Source organism: Rattus norvegicus, chromosome 5, assembly GCF_036323735.1.
Source record: "Rattus norvegicus strain BN/NHsdMcwi chromosome 5, GRCr8, whole genome shotgun sequence".
Lineage (NCBI taxonomy): Eukaryota > Metazoa > Chordata > Mammalia > Rodentia > Muridae > Rattus > Rattus norvegicus.
Genome location: NC_086023.1, coordinates 26,832,286 through 26,852,762, shown reverse-complemented (window position 1 = coordinate 26,852,762; position 20,477 = coordinate 26,832,286). Strand labels below are relative to the sequence as shown.

Sequence of the window (20,477 nt, the reverse complement as noted above, 5' to 3'; positions counted from 1 at the left end):
ACTTCTGCTTTTTTTGTTTTGCCAGAGATGAGTTTGCTTTTCCAAAGGAACCGTCTCTTCCCGGGAATATCTGAACTTGACTAGGTAAGCTGTCTCCGCACTTTAATCACAGGCAGAACAAGACCGCTCGAGATCCTTTATTCCTTTCCAAGAAGAGAGGCAGATCCAAGGCTTCACCTATTCCTTATGACCATTTTTCCTAGGCACGCACGGAAGGCAGGGACCCTGTTTCATTATTTCAAAGCCTTGCATTATAACATCTAAGCAGTGAGGATGCATGGAGAGAGCGCAGCACCCTGGCTTTGGCTGCTGATGCTATTGGCCCATCCTAAGGTCTGTTTCTTTGGATTGATGGCTCTTGAAATTGTCCTTCACTGAGAACTCTGGCATAAGTATTCACTTACATGTGTTCCGTAGTTTTGACCACAGTGTGGGCCAATGTGCTGGCTTGCCGAAGGTCACATGGTTAGTAAGTAGCAAAGTGGGATGATGCCAAGTCACTCTACTACTCAAAGATGATAGCTGCGTCAAAGAATTATCAGCAAACGCCACTCATAAATAGTGCTGCTCTGCTTGGAAAGTATATATTTTTTTAAAAATCTCATTTGTTGAGATAGCAGAAGTTCCTCGTCTGGTTCCAGTCATGCTCCCACACGCCCAGCCTACAGAATCTTCATAAAATTCTATTCTTCGTATATTACTTAGTCTGTACTATCTAGTAATACCCACAGAAAGCAGACCAAGGGAATTGTAGGAAAAAGAGAAGTCACTAGCAAACTAAGAGCTCTACCAACATACTGTAGATATGGAAAGCCAGCCATGTACAGGGATATTTCAAAAACCAATCAAAGGAATGCTGTGAAACTGCCATATGACTGTTAGCTTGCAGGAGTCTGGGCTCCTTCATCTATAAATACAGTAATGATAACAGTCAAATATTGATTGAAAGCTCACCCGTAACAGGAATTGTGCCAAGCATTTTCCAACTTTGTCTTCTTTCCATGGTCTTAATAGTTAAAGAACTTAAGCGTTCTTGTCATTAGAAAAGCAAGTCCTATTTGCGTGTGCACGACACATTTTGTTTATCTACTCATTAAAACTTTTCTCATTTAGAAACTGTTCCCTAGAGTGTATAGGTGAAGCCATTCAAGAGGACAAATGTGCTAAGTATGGAGACAGGATTGGGTCCTTCCTGTCTGGCAAGGGGTATCTCCCAATCCTTTCCCAGCTAGCTTATTCATCAAGGAAGCAGGTGGTTCCACAAGATACCTTCAGAGAAGGCACTTTAGAGAAGTGTCCTCCTTCCACCAAGAAGTACATGGTCATTCCACTTGTGAAAATACTGACCTGTGAGGAGGTATCTAAAAATGCTTTGTTTGGGGGGAAACCTCGAGGTTAAATATAGGATGATACATGAGCCTGTGCTCCTCCTACTACGTACACACCCCAAACCATCAACCAAAAAGATCCATGCAAGTTGGGTATTTTTTTTTTTTTTTTTAGCATTTTACCCAACATCTGACAGATGGCAACCATTTTTATTGATCTTTTTAGGTCAATCCATAGATTAGAAAAATATGACATATACACTGGACGTGATTCCCTGATGAGTGAGGAAGTTCTCAAACATGGCACAGCACGGGTAAGTCTTGAAGACCTCAGGCTAAATGAAATAAGCCAGTCACCAAAGCACGGCTGCGGATGACTCCATCCAGACGAAGTGCCTGGACTAGGCTTATTCACAAAGTATCATTTAGGAGCTGGGACAAAGAAGGACAGACAGACAGTCCATGCTTAACATGCACCAAGTTCGTGTGACTTTATGAGGAAGTTCCTGAGTGGATGATGGTGACGGTTGGACCACACTGTAAATGCCGAACACAATTTGCCACTGAACTGTGCCCGTCACAATGGTGAAAATGATAAACCTTTATGTTGTATGTATTTAGCACATTTAAAAAAAATCACCAAAGAAAAGGATTTGAGATTAATGGTGCTACTCCAGAAGGAGAAAAAAAAATAAACAAAAATAAACAAAAACCATTCCAGACTGTTGCTAAGCTAGAAGAAGAGAAATCATGTCTCATGAGCACACTGTGTTTTGAAGAAGCTGAGGGAGGCAACAGCAGGTAGTGCTGTGTGCTGGGAAATGGGAAGGGATGGCAAAGTCGAGAGTGAATGTGCGTTCTGCTAGACAATCCTGGGCAGAGACCCAGGGCATCTCAGAGCAGATGGCAAGTTGGATCTTGACAGTAAGGAATGGCCAAGGGAGTCTGTGTCATTGAGAAATACACCATCTATCTCAGAACTCTGGGGAATTACTTTAACACACACATTCAGTAACTCTCTCACGTATCAAACAATACCGCATCCTTCCTCAAACCTAAATAAACATCTGGCCATCCTCATTTTAATTGCAATAAGGAAACAGTTGACTAATGAAGTCACTAGTTGGCCTTCGGGTGACATTGGTGCAACTTACAATGTCTGTTCACATCAGACTCGAAATTCAGAGTGGTGTTTGCTGCAAATGCATGGTGACGGGCAGCCCCTGCGCACTGGGCAGCACTTCCCGGGTGGGCCTTGGCGGGAGCTTTCCGGAGCAGCTGGGTGGAGGTGATCCAGTGGCGAGCCAGGAAAAGCCGGCCCACCCACGCCTCCTGTTGAAGCCAGCAGCGCTGTAGTGGGCCCTTTATACTATTTTCTATGGGATAAAGTACATTGACTAGAATCAGGAAGAATCCTCAGGCCTTCTCGGCTCTTTTTTTTTTTTTTTTTTTTTTTTTTTTTTGGCCTGGGTGTTGTGGGCGGAGTTGTGAAGGAAGCTGGTGGGTGGAGGCCGCGGAGGAGTCTGTGCTCCTGGTTTCGAGATTGATCAGAAAAACAAACAAAGGCAAGTATTCTCTGAGAAAAGTAGAAAAGTCCCAACTCGTGATCAGAGGCCATCTCATTTAATAACTCCGGTCTCTTTCCACTGCCTGTATAAATCCAAGAAGCAGGCCAACCCCCAAACCCCAGGGGCTTTCACCTGCCCAGTTGAGCAAGTAGAACCTGGCTGGGGTTGGGCGGGCCTTGGCAGCTCACTCTGTCCCCTGCCCTAGATCTGGGCTTCCTACTCCAACCCGAGGAGACTATGACTATACTAAGGGTAACATCTGTGCCTGTGATTTTTAATGATAAGGGTGATGGAACAGGCGACAGTAAAACTCATGAAACAGAAAGTGTTTTCCTTTAGTCCTTTTATGTCAGGAAATTACTCCACCACTACGCTACGCCCTCCATGCCTAGAAACAAATTTAGTTACCTTAACTCCACCAGCGCTGCCCAGCAGGCTTTAGTTTTACAGTTGGCTGTTCTTCATCTTGAGGAAGGAACCAAGGTGGGACTAATTCTGAAAAGCAAACAAGTGGCCAGGCACATGGTACACCTGCCGGGTCCTTGATGGGTGGTTAAGGCAAAAGGGCTTCAAGTCGGAGGTCTGCTATTCTTCCACATAAACCTTTATATATTAAATCCCTAGCCCCAATTATTCAAAAATGAGGATGGATTTGGCGACAGGGCCTTTAAAAGAGGTGATGTTAATAGAGTCATTCTGGGTGGGCCATAAATCCAGTATCTCTGGCAAGGAAAAAAAAGTCATGGAAAGACACAAGAAGACATCTGCAAGCCAAGGACACTTTGACCTTGGATTCTCGGCCTTTCAGAACTATATGAAATAAACTTCAGTGTGTCTATGACACTTGGTTATGGCAGCCCTGGAAAGCCAATACAGGAACATGGAATAATTTTCTTGGAAAACAGTACTAATCTCATTAAACAACCATTGACCGTGTAAGCGTAGCATGTAACACCACCTCTTGCATCTAGTAATACCCAGAAACACACACACACATACTATATGTTCATAAACTCCATGTTTCAATGGGCTCAAACCTATTGAACTGTAATGGGAATGTGTTTTGCAACCATTTTTTTTTTAATCCTTTAACAGAACTGGGGTTTTGAAGAGTAACCACATCCTTTCCTTCAGAGCTGTCTCCCTTCCTGCCAGCCAGTCGGTAAAGATGCTGTGTGAGTGCGCTTAGGACACAGACACGTGGTTGAGTGGAATTGCTGCCTCTGGAAATCTTCCTGAAAAGAGAAGACTGGATGACAGCCTCTCCACTCTTCCAAAATGGAGTCAAGAAGCATCTTCCTTCTCAGCACAGCTGCTCCAGGGAAGCTGTAAGAGGAAGCCAGTCCCTGGGGATCAGACCTCTAATGGCCCCTTTCCAGGACAAGTAAGCCACTGTTCCCCCCCCCCCCATTCACCTGTGCTCCTGGGGAGGCCAGCTGCCCTGTGGCCTACTGTTTGCTTTTGGATTTAAAACAACAGCTTCCACTGTCAGCTCTGGGGGTGGGGTAGGGTGGGGGGAGTGGCAGGTGTTCTAATATGTCAGTGGAGCCAGTCTTAAACAACAACAAAGAGAACCGCAGAGAACCAAGCAGGTGGACATCAGGGGAAAGGTTCACAAGGCCCCTCACCAAGAGATGAGAAAATTAAATAAAGCAATCTATTCTCCCCTTATTCTCCTTAGCACTCATAAGGAAGTAGAAGCTCGAGGAACATGACCACTGATAGACAAGACTGGGCGAAGGGGCCTCTGCCACCTACAGCCCTGTACCTAAAATGGCCTGGAGGGTTGAGAAGTCACATGATCAGTAAGACCAAGGGCAGGCTCCACAGCACCAACTTCCTGTTGACCACGTGGGATTCTGGCTGACTCAGGGGCACAGCACCTCAAATGCTTGCTGTTCGTAAAAGACAGCAACTTTAATGACTATCAGCACTTTTGGCTGTGGTTACAGCCTAGTTTCAGCTTCTGCCTGGGTTTGTCCCCTTTCTTCTGGGGACTCTCGTGACCACTGTCACCTCCTTTCATTAGAAGATCAGCCTGAGAATTAGCACTTCCTGTGCATTATTACTGAAGTCCCAAGAACCCAGAACTAGGAACAGCCAGCTAGCCCTGCCCACTGTGCTTCCTCAGGCTTCCCCAGAGAATAAGAAGCTAAGCTTCCCTCAGACCTTACCTCCACAATAGAGCTGAAGAAAGGAAGTGGGTAACTGGAAAACCAAACATCAAAGCCGGCCGAGACACTAGAGCATGAGGACTAATTCAGAGATTGTAACAACTGCTGTTTTAGAAGGCAAGTATCTTTCTTTCCGTACACCTTTCCCGTAGTTCTATTATTGATGCCTTCACCCAAAAGATGTCCTCCCGGGCTTCTAGACTTTCCTCAGTATAACTCCTCAGTTAAGAAGCCTTTCTTGGCCACAGAGTCTAAAAATAGCAGCGCAAATCCTGCCTGCCTTGTTTCGGTTTTCACTTGGGCACTTGACACTTTCCAATTTGCCAGTTACTGCCTTGTAGACCAGACGATATAATCTTCACGGCTACATTGTCTCCATCAGTATCCTCAGGAACTCCCTGATGACCTCAGGATCTTGGGATGTCCAAGCCCATTGTATAAACTGACGCTGTATTTGCACATAGCCTGCCTGTGACACATCCTCTCCCATGCTTTAAACCACAGTGTCTTGAACCATGAGCAGGAGGAAAGGGTTTGTTCGGCTTACACTTCCATATTGCTGTTCATTACCAAATGAAGTCAGAACTGGAACTCACACAGGGCAGGAACCTGGAGACAGGAACTGATGCAGAGGCCATGAAGGCATGGAGGCTTACTGGCAAGCTTCTCCTAGCTTGTTCAGCCTGCTTTCTTGTAGAACCCAGGACCTCTAGCCCAGGGATGGCACCACTCACAATAGGCTGGGCACACAATAAATTAAAATCAATTCAAAATAAACACATCTGGAATCTTAAGCATTTCTGACAGTCCCCTCTGATGCCACACCTTTACTGTGGACTCGGCTCTGAATATGCATTACAATATATGCAATATATGTCTGTGCCCAACAACGAACGCCAACACAAAACACAGAACCCACCCAGACATTGCCTGGCACACCTTGGCTCAGATTTGACCCTACTGTGTTATTCATTGTGGTGTTTTTGATATATATAGAATGTTTTCTGATGCCATTTGATTATTTATTTACTAACTTTTTATTTGTTTACCAAACAAATACAATTATTCAATTACCAGAGTTTTTGAATATTTTCCTACTACCACTCCTCTGTATGTAAAAATCAGATTCGTATGTAAAATGTAAAAATCAGCACACCTTGGTATGTGTGGGACATGATGATGCACACGTTTATTTGGCCTCAGTACTCCCAGAGGCAGATGGATTTCTGTGAGTTCAAGGCCAGCCTAGTCTACATACATAGCAAGTTCCAGAATAGCCAGGGCCACATATATAATAGAGACAACCCTGTCTCAAAGCAACAATAACAACAACAACAGCAACAACAGCAACGTGCTACTTTGAATTGCTAATTTGAATATCATGAAAAACAGCTCATTGAACTTTGGTTTAGGATTAGAACACATTTTCCAATAATTTCTTGTCCCTGCCAGCGGGGACCCAGTTATTCAGGGTCCCGAAGAGGCTTTCTACCTGTGGGCCAAAATGGGGGTGAAGAGAAGAAGGAGACCAAGCAAAAGTTCTGTTGTCAAGGTCTCATTTATTGAGAGAAATGTACAGCATTTAAAGCTCTGAGGCAGGAATAGAAGCAGGAACTGAAGCTTAGGGTGGGGGAGTTTGGGAAATGCCCAAGGATATAAGGTGAATCACTACACTGCAAGATATCCTCCTATAACAAAGAGGCAACAGTCTTCCGGGGACCTGTTCTTTGAAAAGGTCGAACCCTTCTCAGAAATACATTTCTGCCATTTTGTATATTGTACCCATATTTATGCAAAACAGCATTCTTAGTGCTAATATTTATAAAATTCAAAATATCGATCAACTTGGAAAAACATTGAGGATGCTCTAAGCCCTGCATTATGAAATATTCAGCTAATATTACATTCTGCATGTGGTAGTAAATAATCCCACCATTCCATCAGTGTGTAAATTTACTTTCATTTTCCCCTTCACCCACTGAGACAGGTTTCCCTGTGTAGTCCTGGCAGTCCTGAAACTCACTCTGAAGACTAGGCTGGCCTCGAATTCAGAGATCTGCCTGCCTCTGCCTCCCTAGTGCTGAGATTAAAGGCCTGTGCCACCACTGCCCAATTGCTTTCACTTTTAATAACTATAATAAAGTTAAATGTATACCAAAGAATGGTTTGAAATTTATGTCTGTTTTATTATATACCTATATACCTGGGCCATATAAAAAATTTGTTGAACAAAAGAGTTCCTGGGTAAAAAGAGTTTAAGAAGATGTGTCAAATTATCTAATTTACCAATAAGACCTAGTATAATGTAAATTAGTTATAGTTTAAAACATATTAGTTACAATGTATAGAGAATAATAATGACAAGAAAGCCCATGTATATTTAGCACAGATGCAACTTTTTTTCACATATTTCTGATCCATTAGTGGCTGAATCCACAAGCACGGAACAGACAGGAAGGAGGGCGAGTCGAAGGAAGGAACATGTCTGATTTGCTCAATGCTACAAGCCTTCAAACAGTGCCTGGCACAGAGCAGAGGTTCACACAGGTTGGTCGAATGAACAAAGCAGCCTTGAACCCAGCACCATGCAGTCTCCATCCTTTTCCTGACCACAAGGGAAATGCTGCTCTATCAGCCAGCATCACAGACAGGCCAACCAGCAGAATGAGGGGCTGGAGGACCCAAAGAGGAGCAAACGCGCGCGTGCTGTTTGAATCTTCTTTGAGAGAGACTAGAAAAGCAAAGGCAGGCAGAGGGACCCAGGAGAAAACAGAAAATAGCAGCTGAGTCCAGGCTGCTGCAGGAAGGAAAACATACAAACAAGAGGTGGCAAGAAAGTAAGAGCAAAGCTCTGGGGTACAGGAGTGAGCACCGCCCCCAGAGCTTTCCTTCAGCAACAGATGGAGAAAGGAAAAATGTGTATGACTTCCTGGAGACTCTGGAAAGGAGAGAGGACCACCATCATATAAAAGAGTAAGTCTGAGAGTAAGCTTCAGGTGGGGGTTGGGGAGGGTGGGGTGGTCAGAAATGATAAGGCCCTGGTGAGGATGAAGGAGGGGAAGCTGAGTGCCAAGAATCTTTTTAGAAGTGACCCAGTGGAAAGCCAAGGAGTCTAAGCAGAGACCTCGCACTGGAGACAAATCAAGAGGAATGCAAGGTGTTCCTCAACGGCTCTGGGGAGCAAAAGAAAGACACAGAGCCAGACCATGCCAGGACCTACTCATGATACAAGGCTACTCTGGGCTTCAGTGGTAACTGTGCCCAGGAGCTGTGGCGAAATCTCCTTTTTAATAATGACTTTTAGAAGTGACACAGAAGTAGCCCAGAAGTGCTCTCAGAGTCTGAACCCAGCATCCCTAAGAAGAGTTGGAGTATTCAAAATAGCTCAAAATTCCATCCTTTGAGGTATCTTGTTAGGAAAACACTTTAGAGGACTAAAGAGCCATAGCAGTACATGAGGACACAGAAAAATGAAGGTTAGGGAGAACAGGGTTATTTCTCTGGATAGGGTGGGGGTGGGGTGGAGGGAGGGGTAGGAGTTGGAGGGGTGGGGATGGAGGGGGAAGAGGTGGGGGGAAAGGGGGTAGAACCCAGGGTCTCACACTTAAACTGACAGGCATGGCTTAATAGAGAGGTGCTAGACTCTTCTCCAGGGAAATGACCAGAAGGGTAGTGGGACTTCCTGGAAGCTTATAAAAAGCTTTTCCACCATTTCCCATAGTTCACAGTCCTCTCTGTTTAACCACTGAATTAAAAAAAAATCACCCACATGGGTGAAACAACAGAATAACTGAGATTTGCTTTACAACTCTGTAGCAAAGCGAGCAGGTTGGGGGAGGGGGAGGGAGGCACCGTAATGGAGAACTTGTTACACATGCTGAAGCCAGGAGAGGGTTACATAAGGATCTCTGCAGCCAGAAGCAGCACCTGGGAATTCTAACAAGTTGCAAAGTCTCAAGCTGGGGCCAACCCCAGGTCTCCCAAATAAAATAACCTCTGGGGCTAGGGCCCAGCAATCTGTGTTTTAACAAGCCCCCCAGAGGATTCTGTTCAGCTACTCTGATACACCCTCAAATTGAAGACCCGCTGAATAAATATCATTCTCTCCCTTTTTGTGTAAGCAATGGATTTCCATAATAAAGGGTTTTAAAAACCATCCCTGTGGGCATTTTTGTTGTTGAGTTTTTTTTTCTTAGATCATTTGTCTCCAACTGCTATTTAACTTTTCTTTTTTTTTTTTTTTTTCCAAATCTTCTTCTGGAGCCAGAACAAAAAGCCAGAAGGCAGAAGAAACTACGACACCCACTCACTCTCTCTGTGCCTGTCTCTGTGTCTCTGCCTCTGCCTCTGTCTCTGTCTCTCTCTCTCCTTCCCTCCCTCCCTCCCTCCCTCCCTCCCTCCCTCCCTCCCAACCCCAGCAGCAATGGAGTTTGCAAATATAAACTTGCTCTCAGAGACATTGGGGTAAGCAGGCACACACACACTTGTGCATACACCACTCACACCTGAAAGCTGCCTACACCTGATGGGTGACCTTAGAGCAGCTCCCAGGGTGCTGCCTGGGCTCTTGGAGTAGCGCTGCTGCCTTCTCTGAAACTTCATTAGGTGCTCACAGAACAGGCTACTTGGGGCCCAGGCGCGGCTGTCTCAACTGTCTAAAAATCCAGGTGGCTCTGCATAGTCGCCCGGGGACGCAAGAAATGTTCCTCTTTACCCGATTGCCTTCCGAAATTGTTGCAAATCAAAAGAGATCTTTGCCCTCTGTTACTCTACAGGAAAACAGAGAAAGGACGGAGCTAGCCAGAGGTCTTCTCACGGTCCCTTCCAGGCACGACAAACTCAAGCGTTCTTCGTGGTGGGTACGAATGAAAGGCCAAATGAGACCTGGGGGCTGCGGGAGGGGAAGGGTTAACAAGCTGGGGCCACCTCTCCCAGTATTTAGTACTCCGACTTCCAATCTACTGCGCCGCCTGCCTCACTTGTGTACTGTAAAACAATCCTTTTGTTTCCTCTTTAAGACATTAGCCTCAGGGGCCATTATAGGAAAGAAAGGTAGCAGGGCTCTTTTATCTGCAAGAATCCATTAAGCGTGGCCTTTGTGCACCAGGGCAAGGCGCTCCTTCACTGGCAACATCTCAAGGGAGTCCTAAGGGGGACCCCTCCCCAGCGATGACTCCTATCCACCAGTACCCAGTACCCTCAACAACTGGGACCTAGCGGGGATGGGGTGGGCACCAGAGAACAAGCACCCTGCCCAAAGAGTTAACATAGTTGGATATGGAGTCCATCCACCGACAAGGTGCCCCCGCCCCCAAGGTCTCCCGGTGTCCTATCATCATGCTGTGGGTCATTGTGTACCCAGGAAGGGCAACTTTCCAAAGAGAAAAGAAAAAATGCTCTTCCCTTAGGTTTGTTCTGGTCTCATTGCAATCTGTGAGCTCTTTATCCCACCACCCAAAGCTGAGGAAGGGGACGCGGGGGTGGGGTGGGGGGTACAATTGAACCTGATCCAGACAAGACTTAAGGCACAGGTGGCTGTCCTCAGCGCGCGGTGGGTCGATGGAGGCAACTTATGAATATGTCTTGCAGGAGCATCTGGACCCACTCTCCCCACAGACGTCCCTTCTGCTGGTAAAATTGTGGGGCAGCCTCTAGTCATAAGAGTAGGGGTGTCCCCAGCTCCGAAAAAAAGAACAAAAAAAAAAAAGAGTAGGGGTACCAAAAGGAGGCGTTTGTTGGTTTTGTTTTGTTTTACCTTTCCTAGGAAGCTGTGTTACAAAAAACCCGATAGGAAGCTAGGGCACTGCACCTAACAACCATCAATCATTTGTGTCTTCCCCAAGTACCAGTCGACCCAAATGTCCATTCAACCAGTACGCTAGAATGACTTACCTAGTGGCCCAGTCAAAATAACAAAAGCCACTAACAGGCTTAAGGCGCATGGACCAGAGAGAGAGCTTTGAGTTCTGGCCTTTTGAGTGCAGAGGCTGGGGGAGGGAAAAGGTTCTGGGGCGGTCCAGGGTCACATTTTCGCTAATCTTAGGGGACCCACAGCCCCTTTGGCACTGCTAAGGATTCAAATCTTCAACAGAAGTACAGGGCTTAAGGACAGCTTCACATGGAAACTCTATCTACAGTTTTTGTTGAAGCTTGGCAAAGACAAAATATAGGACTTGGGTCGCCTGCATGCAGTCTCTGTGGAATGGCCGCCTCTGGATCTTCTGCCTTTCCGCTCTGAAGAAAAATCTTCCCTGCACTTCCCACATGTTATCCACTCGCTTCCCCAGACCAAGTGGCCACTGCCCTGCTAGGCTCCTCGAAGAAAGAGAGGGAGGAGGGGGAGGGGGAGAGGGAGCAAGGCTGTTTAAGGGACAATGTCACTTTCCTCTTCATCAAGATTCTTTGTCAATTGCTGGGGAAATAATTGACCCCGAGCTACTTCAGTCACAACCAATAGAAAAATGGGATGGTGATGTGTCCAGCTGTTAGGGGGAGGAAGGCAAGCAAGTGGCTAGAGAACAAAGGTATCAAGGAAGACACACACACACACACACACACACACACACACACACACACAGAGGAACATGTGCATGCACACACACAAAAATAAAACCTAGAATTCTATTCCTTTGTCCTAACTCTAAGGTTGCGGTTCTGAATGCTGGCTTTGGAGAGTTTAAGGAGACTCCCAACACCAGGAGCCCTGTAATAAAGCCACCCAGCTTCAGGTCTCTGACCCTCCCCTTAACCTACATCAGGCACTTTCCTTCCAATATCCTTCACTCAGAGTGACTCAATTGGTGACTGATTCAGGGGCCCCAGGAATGATCTGGGATTTCAGTGAGCATTGTTGGGAAGGGAGCTAAGTATTTCCAATAAATAGCAAGAGAGTAGAGAAGGTAAGGGAAAGAAAAGAAAAAAGGCTAGAGAAACCCAGCATTTGTCTTTCCCTGGGGAGTTGATAGTTAAGAATAACAAATCTCATATTTCCCGACCATAATGGTCAGACATCATGAGATGTATCGGGCTGATGCTGATCCATGTTGGACCCGTTAGGTATAAATCGATAAGGACGCATGATGTCACCCATGTGGTAACAAGTGAGAACCGTATCAAACGGCCCCGCAGCTGGACCTCAGATAATGTGCTCTCTGCCTGTGCTATGTGATCTCCAAAACAGAGAAGAGAGATGAGGAAGCAGGGAACCGAGAAGCTTCTGCTCGCCACTGCTCGTTATAGTGTACAACTGAACTAGCTTAGAGGATACCGATGAAAAGCCACCACGGGGACGAACTTCTTCACACCTAGCACTGAAACACCGAGGGCAAAGATTAGTATCTGAGTGACGTGAACACCGATCCTTTAACAGAAGATCTCAGGAGACCCACAAACAATATTTTTCAACAGCCTCTATGTCTTTCCTCCACAGTTACAGGGAGCATTGGATATGTAGGTGAGGTTCCCCCAAAAGAAAAGTCATCAGGGTACAGAAAGCAGCGGTACGTCTGGCACTGGCGAGGCGCTGTACGAATGCCTGGTCACAAAGACTTGATACTACTGCAGAAATTGCCCCCAGTACTGTAGTACATTTTTATTCGATTGTTCTTTAAAAATGTTTGTTAATAATCTAAGGTGATCCAAGGTAAAGGGCTAAGGCAGAATGCAGTGCACACACTGGGTCGGTCCACGTGTTGAGTGCTCACCCCCAAAGTGATGACATTAGCAGGTGGGGCCTTCGGGAGATGACTGTCATGAGGTCAGAGCATTTACAAATGGGATTCAAATCAGTGTAAAGAAACCCAACCTCGGGGTTGGGGATTTAGCTCAGTGGTAGAGCGCTTGCCTAGCAAGCACAAGGCCCTGGGTTTGATCCTCAGCTCCAGAGGAAAAAAAAAAAAAAAAGAAACCCAACCTCTCTACCACGAAGTAGCGAGGCTGGAAGTCTCCATCTATAACTCCAACACTGCCTTTCTTGATTTTAGACTTCATAGCCTCTAGAGCTCCGGGCAGTTGCTATCTCCCCAGACGCTGACATCTGTCATAGCAGGACACATTGGACAGCAAGTGCATTTGCAAACTGCCCCTACCTCTCTGGAGCTCTTCCCGTATGTTCTCCGAGGTTCCGTTACATCAAGACATACTCAGTAGCCGCACCTTGCTTCTCTCGGGATGGTTAACTCCAACTAGCAGAGCTACCTTTTGTTAGAGATGAGACCCCTGCTGAAGGGATTCTCTAGCTGCCTTGATGCTCAGAGGAGAGTGATCTTTCATTTGAAGCCAGAGACATTTTTTTTTTTTTACATATACTGTTCATTGAAAAGAGCTAACTCTGAACTACTTCTGTTCTAGTCCCATCTAGAATGTTCTTTCTAGGTCAGAAATGTGCCAGTCACGCTCCCTCACACCCCACCATTTCAACCTCACTTAACGGTTCAGAGATGACGTGCTTCTTGCCCTAATAACAGCCCTGTGTTTGCATAGAGCAAATTCTCTGTGGCCATTCTTCCTTGGAATCCCTAACACTCACTTGCAAAGTAGAAACCAAGATGAGGGTAAAATTGATGGCCACCGTATCTCATAAGGATAGAGGATGGTCTTTAAGGAGAAAGAAGCCTTAGGCTTGGTTTCATTAGCCCTGTATTAAATATAATATATCAAAATGTTCCAGCTCTAACCTAGAACAAATTTGTGATTTGGTAGACATGATCTTCATTGATTGGGCACTATTCTGTCACAAAAGAATATTCTAGACCCAAAGAAAGAAATTATAGTGCAAATCACTAGTCTAGACTAGAAAAATCAGATATTTTTAAAGTATATAGCTTTTATTTTTGATTGTATGTTTATTATTCTGTGAAAAAACCTACAAAAGTTAAATAAATACTATAAATCAAAAAATGTATGTATCTTTTATAGATAGCAGGATAGTACTGTTCAATAATTTTTGCTTGGTTTCTCTCTTTCTTTCTTTCTTTCTTTCTTTCTTTCTTTCTTTCTTTCCTTCTTTCTTTCTCACCATGTAGCTCTGGCCAAACCCACAGAGATCTGCCTTCATCTGCTTTCTGGGTGCTATGATAAAGGCATGCATATGGCCTCACTAACTTCCTTAGCTCACTTCCCTAAACTGTTAGGGTGGTTATGAGTTCTTTTGGACGGAATAAAGGATAAGTCCAACCATACCCATTTGTTTGTGTTCCAGCACTGGACTCACTACCCCTAAACTGTGACTTAACAAGTAGGTTTCCTGCAAGCTGATAAGCAGTGAGCTCAACAAACCAGAAGGGGAAGTACCCCAAGAGAAGGAGCAGTCACTCTGTGCTCCCCTCTACCTGCCTTGGTGGCTTCTCCTCTAACTCTCTCCTAGCAAATGAGACTGCATCATTGATTTTACAGCCAAGAAACTGAAGGCCCCAAGAACAATATAGGTAAGACAGCCAAGAAGTTCCTGATGGTCAGGCTGTTCTTACTCAGGCTTTCTTCCTGCTCCATGAAAGACAACAGCACGAGAGGAATTGTCATTTCATGTGCTCCTTAAGCAAGCAGATATCGACATTCTGTATGTACATTCGAACCAGAAGTTCTAGGTATTAAAACCTGCTAAACCACACCCCTTACACTGAATCAACACACACACACACACACACACACACACACACAGAGACAGAGAGACAGAGAGACAGAGACAGAGACAGAGACAGAGAGAGACAGAGAGAGAGCAGCCATGTAAACTACATCCTTTGACAGAAAGAGAGGTGGAGAGGGAAGGAGGGGAGGTCGAGGGAGGGAGGGAGGGAGGGAGACAGAGAGAGAGGAGGGGAGGGAGAGAAGGAGAGATGGAAGGAGGGAGGGAGGGAGAGAGAGAGAGAGACCTAGACCAAATATGAGAGCCCTTGGAGCTGCTAATGCCCCACTCACTGGCCAATTAGATCTTCTCTTTCCCAGAATTTGAATAAAGAGAAGGACGCACCATGGCAAAGGCGAAGGTAATCTTTTCAGCACAGACTTCCACTTGGTCAGGTAGGGGATAGAACAGGAGTCAGTGGAGGGTAGGGCTCCATGGATCTGCTCTGGTATGCTACAATGCAGGGGGAGGGGAGTCGAAATGAAAGAGGGTCCACTTTGCTCTGCAAAGTTCAGAAGAGCTGCCCCCTGCTCAGGGCTTCCCCATGAGCAATGCTCTTTGAAGCCTGCTGTGCTGGAGCAATACCTTCTTTTAACTGAGCTAGCTCGAGTAAATTTCTTCCCTCACTACCGAAGATCTGAGACTCCAGCATAAATAAACACAGATAAGAGAAGCGTCTTCTCAAGCCTGTGCTGTTGCTTTGCTGTTGATGAGCGGTGTTCCCTGTTCCCGAGTGCATTCCCACCTGGCTGTCCCCTCAGGAACTCCAATTTCAACATACAGAAAAACAAAGGCTCCACACACACCCCAGCATGCTCCATGTCCCCTTGTTTCCAGCCTCATTGAACGAATGCCATACTCACTCTAATTGCTTAAAGCCAGAAGCCTAGGACTATCCTTGACTTTTCTTCTTCTTCTTCAACCATAATGAGCCCTCTCAAATACCATCCCAACCGGCCCACCCCTTTGCCTTCATTTACTCTGCTGTAGTCTAGGCTTCATAACCTTCATCTATCCCATAGTACCTGGTTCCCTTCCCCCTGTCTCGTTCTTCTCTAACAACCAGATGGAGCCTGTAACACTCCAGTCTTGTTGGTGTACACACACACACACACACACACACACACACAGACACACACACACACACACACACAAAGACACACACACACACACACAAAGACACACACACACAAAGACACACACACACACACACACACACACACAGAGAGCATTTACAACCCTACAGTGGCTTCCCTTTGCCTTTTAAGGTAAAATCAAAACTCATGTACATGGCTTACAGGGCCTTGCTCATTGTAGCCTCTCTAATCCTGTCTCTCAGCATCCTGCCTTCAATCTGCCGAAGCTGGACCTCTTTCAGTTCCTCAAAACTGTCATGCTTCTATGCCCCCAAGGAGTTGTGTGTGCTTTGTACCCCCCTTCTGATGAACCCTTCCTCTTTCTCCATGTGACAGTTTAGATTCTGTCCTCCGTGAAGCTTAAGTAGCCCAAATATACATTCCTATAACCTTCGGTATATGACCACCCAGGCCATGGGCAGACCTTCACCATGACTAATTATAGCTACTATGACTGTTTCTTCAGGGAAAGAAACGCCAGCAGGTATGCATTGCTCGGTGAGACCCAAAATCTGAAGTGCATTGCCTTCTTAAGAAACTCTGAAGACGTGAATAAACCCTTCGTCCTCATGGCCAGGACTGTAGAGACGTGGTAATCAATCAGCTCCTCTAACAACTTCATTTCTGCTCACACCCTTACAAATATGGAGGGAGATCGTCGGGCTTGGCAGCAAATGTTCGTACCTGCTGCGCCATCTTGCCAGCCCCGTGGGTGCTTTTCAGCAGTCAGGGCGGGCTGGAAGTACTGCAGGGGAGACAGCTCATAACCAACTTCCGAGGGCCCTTCGAAGGAAATCCCTGCCACCCAGCAAGGAGCCAGAGGCCCTGAAGTAAATAGGATGTGGGCAGCCATGTAGAGTCACTGCTAGGGTACTTTCCTAAGCGAGGGCCTGCCACTGACTCCCCATTAAAAAAAAGGGCAAGAGCACAGGCCTGGTTCTTTTTCTCTCCATTTCTTTCTCTTGCCCCTATTCTAATCAGTGATGAGAACACCCCTGTCCATGAAGAACCCAAGTTTAGGAAGAGAAAGGTCGGGAAAGAGAGAGGAGAGGTTAGGACTTGTCCCAGGAATTTAAGTGGTTTGGTGTGCTTCATAGGAAGTAACTGCATGTACCAGTTCCCTGGATGCCAGACACAGAAGAAGACCAGGGATGGTGATGGCAAGATACCCCAGAACCCCTGGAGTAAAGACAGAACAGATTTGGGAGTGGAAGGAAATGCCAAGTGTGGTACAAGAGGAATAGAAGGACCTCGAGAAAGGCAAAACACATTTCTGGACTGCCTTACAGGCACAACCTAGTCTTGGTCGTAAATAGTAGTAAGATAAATTATGGTGGCTCTCCTCACATGTCACATACCTACATTTCTTCCCATGATTCTCTGCTCCATAAGATATGCGTGTCCACATCTTCCCTCCCAAACTGGAACTCTGTCTTTTGGCTCTGCTACAGTTCCTGACTCTGGTGAGTACGGATGTCAAGTGCAGACAGCGAAAGGTCCTCTGGTGTGGGACCTTCAAGGTTCTGCTGGCTTGAGATGGCCAGAGCCAGGGCATTGTGAGCTGCAGTAATGGCAGAGTCCCTGACGGTGTCCCGATGAGAGCTCCAGCAGGCACAGAACTAGAAAATGCTAGATAAAGCACCGTCTTCTACCATTTCTCCCTGGGCCTATAACACAGCCCTTCTTCCTCTGCTGCTCAAGTCCACCCCGACTCTCTGCTTTAACCATGTCTCCCCCATATAATACCTTTGTTGTTTAGTCTCAGTGCACATATCAGCCCCCTCCCTCCAATGAGAGGAAGGCTTTCTGTCTGAAGTTTTATCTGAAAAATACATTATGTTTATCCAAAAGTTGTCCTAAGTAGGATATCCAGGTCTGGGCATTTAGTTCAATGACAGAACACTTGACTTGCGTGGATAATGTTGTAAATTGGATCTCTAATACCAAAGAGGTGAAATTTAGACATTCTTTCTTCGATCTTCCTAAGTAGATTATGTTGCCAGAAGAGCACAGCTATGGTGCATCTTGTTCCCGCCCCTGATCTGGGCACCAGAGGAAGCACGTGGCTTTTGTTGAGACTGCTCAAAGTGTGTCAAACTGAATTCAATGAAATTAAACCTTCAAACCCACAAACAAGTAGCCAAATATCAAAAATCAAGAGGTTGGCTGTTAAAAGTTAACCACAATTATTTTTTTTCTCTAAGCTCTCAAACAGTAGTCATAGTGTCTGTGTCCTGTGCCCCCCACCCCACCCATCCCTAACATTCCTTTCCTTTGACCAGGTTGAAAGTGATTCCCAGTGGTTAAAGGAAACCTATGGCTTAAAAAAGACAGTCATCACTGAAAAGCATTTTAAACACACAGTAAAAAGGAAAATCTCCAAAGGAGATAAAGGGTGTCAGGAGTGGGGTGTCTCTTTTCTATGAACAGCTCTGAGATGGGGCTTGTCTAGCTGTCCCACTCAGCAGGGAAACTGGTGGTGGCCTCCCTTAACCCTTCAAGGCTCCCACCTCAGCAAGACGCTAGGGCAGATCAGAGCCAGTCATGCACTCCTTGCTGACTGGAAGAAAACAGCAAAGGAAGAGGGGAAAAAAAGACGGTTCCGTCGCTGCTTCCCCACCCCCAGCCTTTCTTCTCCCAAAGAGCCCTCTGTTCTGAGAAATTAAAGGACTCTGATAGCAGACCACAGATTCATGACAGAAAAGCTCCTGTGCGGCAGAGGTCGTTTTTGTGGGTACTCAGACACTGGATACTTTTTTTGTTCCTGAACTTTTGGAGACCATTTATATAGAAAGGCTGTTTGTTCCTGGACAAACACCAGCAAAGAAGCCTCGAAGGGGGGGGGGGAATTTTTGTTTTGCACAAGAGAGAAAGAGAGAGAGAGAGAGAGAGAGAGAGAGAGAGAGAGAGAGAGAGAGACTGACTTAGGTAGAAGGACCCAGACTGATTTGTTTACTGTTGCTGGCAGCTCTTATTTACAAGTTCCTGTGCCCCTGTGGTAAGAAATGCTATTTTTAAGAAGTTAAAAAAAAAAAAAACCCACACAAACCTCCAAACTGAGGGTTCTTCTTCCCTTTCCTGCCCTCCCTCAGCCCCACTTTCGTTTTACAAATGGCCAAGGCAAAGCAACCAGGAAGCCCCTTTCTTTTTCTCACAGGCTCCCTTGGAAACGAGCTATCCTTGAACCGGAAGGCATCTCTCCCCAGCCGTCAGAGAAATTCCACTTTCCACACCCTGATATATTCCCTTTCAGCAAACCAACTCCAGGCCTAGTTAAATCTACAGGCTGACTTCGGTTTCCTACCCCCTCGAAATTTTGCTTTTCCACGTACACATGGGCAGTTTCTAAAATCAAGCCGGCAAGATGTTAAGATCCTTTTCACAGAGGATGTGCTGCAAAAGAGAAAGGGGAAATAAGGGCTTGTCACAACTGGGTCACTAACCGTGTGACTAAGCACAGTTGCCTAGAACCACAGAGACTGGCTTTGGCCTGACTTGGTCACTTGTAAGGCACACAGTGACCCAGCCATTTGTAGGAGTTTTGGCTTGAGGGGCAGACAGTTCTCCCCAGACCTGTCACTTCTTTACCAGGGAGGGCCTCCCTGTACTTGTAGCAACCAAGATGGAGCCTGTCCTCTAAAACCTCTTGATATTTCACATCCTCCCTGGAACACCACAGCAATTCATTTAGCAACCTTGGATGCCAAAAAGGACACGTCCAGAATGTAGTTTTCAAAGGAAAGAGAGGGGGAGGTAACTAGAAAAAAAAAATTTCCCTAGTTTCAGATCTTTTGTTGCACACAAAAGTCAGTATTGCTCCCAAATTGGTAAAAATCCACAAAGCTTCCCAGTCACTAAAACAATTCAAGGAATTTTCAGGACCTTTGCCCAAGGGTCCCAGAAGAATTCTAAACTGGAAGCACCTACGGTCAGCAAAGCAGAGTCCTCTCAGAGATCAACAGAGAATATTGTAAGAAGCCCTTAACCTCTTCCCTTCCTGCCACCCAAGTTGAGGGGGTGGGGATTGTTCACTTCAGGCCGGCAGGAGGAAAATCAAAATGGCGACCCAAAGCCTTATTTATTAAAAAGAAGCATAAAGATAGCTGTGCTGTAGTGGTGGGAGGGTCTAAAGGACGTTCAGGGTTTGTTTTGTTCTGAATAATCTAGGGGCAGTTAGTCCACTATACAGTGGCCTAAGCCACCTGCCCCTTTACCCGTGTCCCCTCACCCTACTCACCCGGGCCTCCATTAAAATCCCACTTTCTTCTTATATCATTAATTCAACATAATAACTGCTCTCTCTGTCTTGGAAGGGACAAGTGTCTTCTCCAAAAGGACTCAGAAAGCAACAAATGGGAAGGAAACAGACAAAGCTTGTGAAATCCCAAACCCTGTTGGTAGAAAGACATCATAAATTATGGATCCGTCGAGCCGCCTCCGGCCTGTCACTGCTTGGTTTGTCTCCCTGGACGTGCCGGGCGCGGGCGACACTGTTGTCCTGGAGCACTGGTCTCTGAACCTCAGATCTCTCCCCACCCCCACCGCCTCCTCCGGCCTTTCCCTGGCGCCCCGCGGGGCAGCCCGGCCTGGGGCCGCGGGGACAGAGCGGTGCACAGCCCCGAGGGACGCACCAGCTGCAGGGACGACGC

The 20,477-nt window shown here is 46.2% G+C and overlaps 1 long non-coding RNA gene across 1 annotated transcript; it reads right to left on the bottom strand.

The window, feature by feature from the left end:
- Nucleotides 1–3,897: 3,897 nt before the first annotated feature.
- Nucleotides 3,898–7,675, bottom strand: LOC102552020 (uncharacterized). The gene is made up of 2 exons (XR_353872.4): nucleotides 5,071–7,675; nucleotides 3,898–4,222 (listed from the first exon to the last, which is right to left on the bottom strand). It is a non-coding gene; the product is annotated as an uncharacterized LOC102552020 (long non-coding RNA).
- Between the last annotated feature and the right edge of the window lie 12,802 nt (nucleotides 7,676–20,477).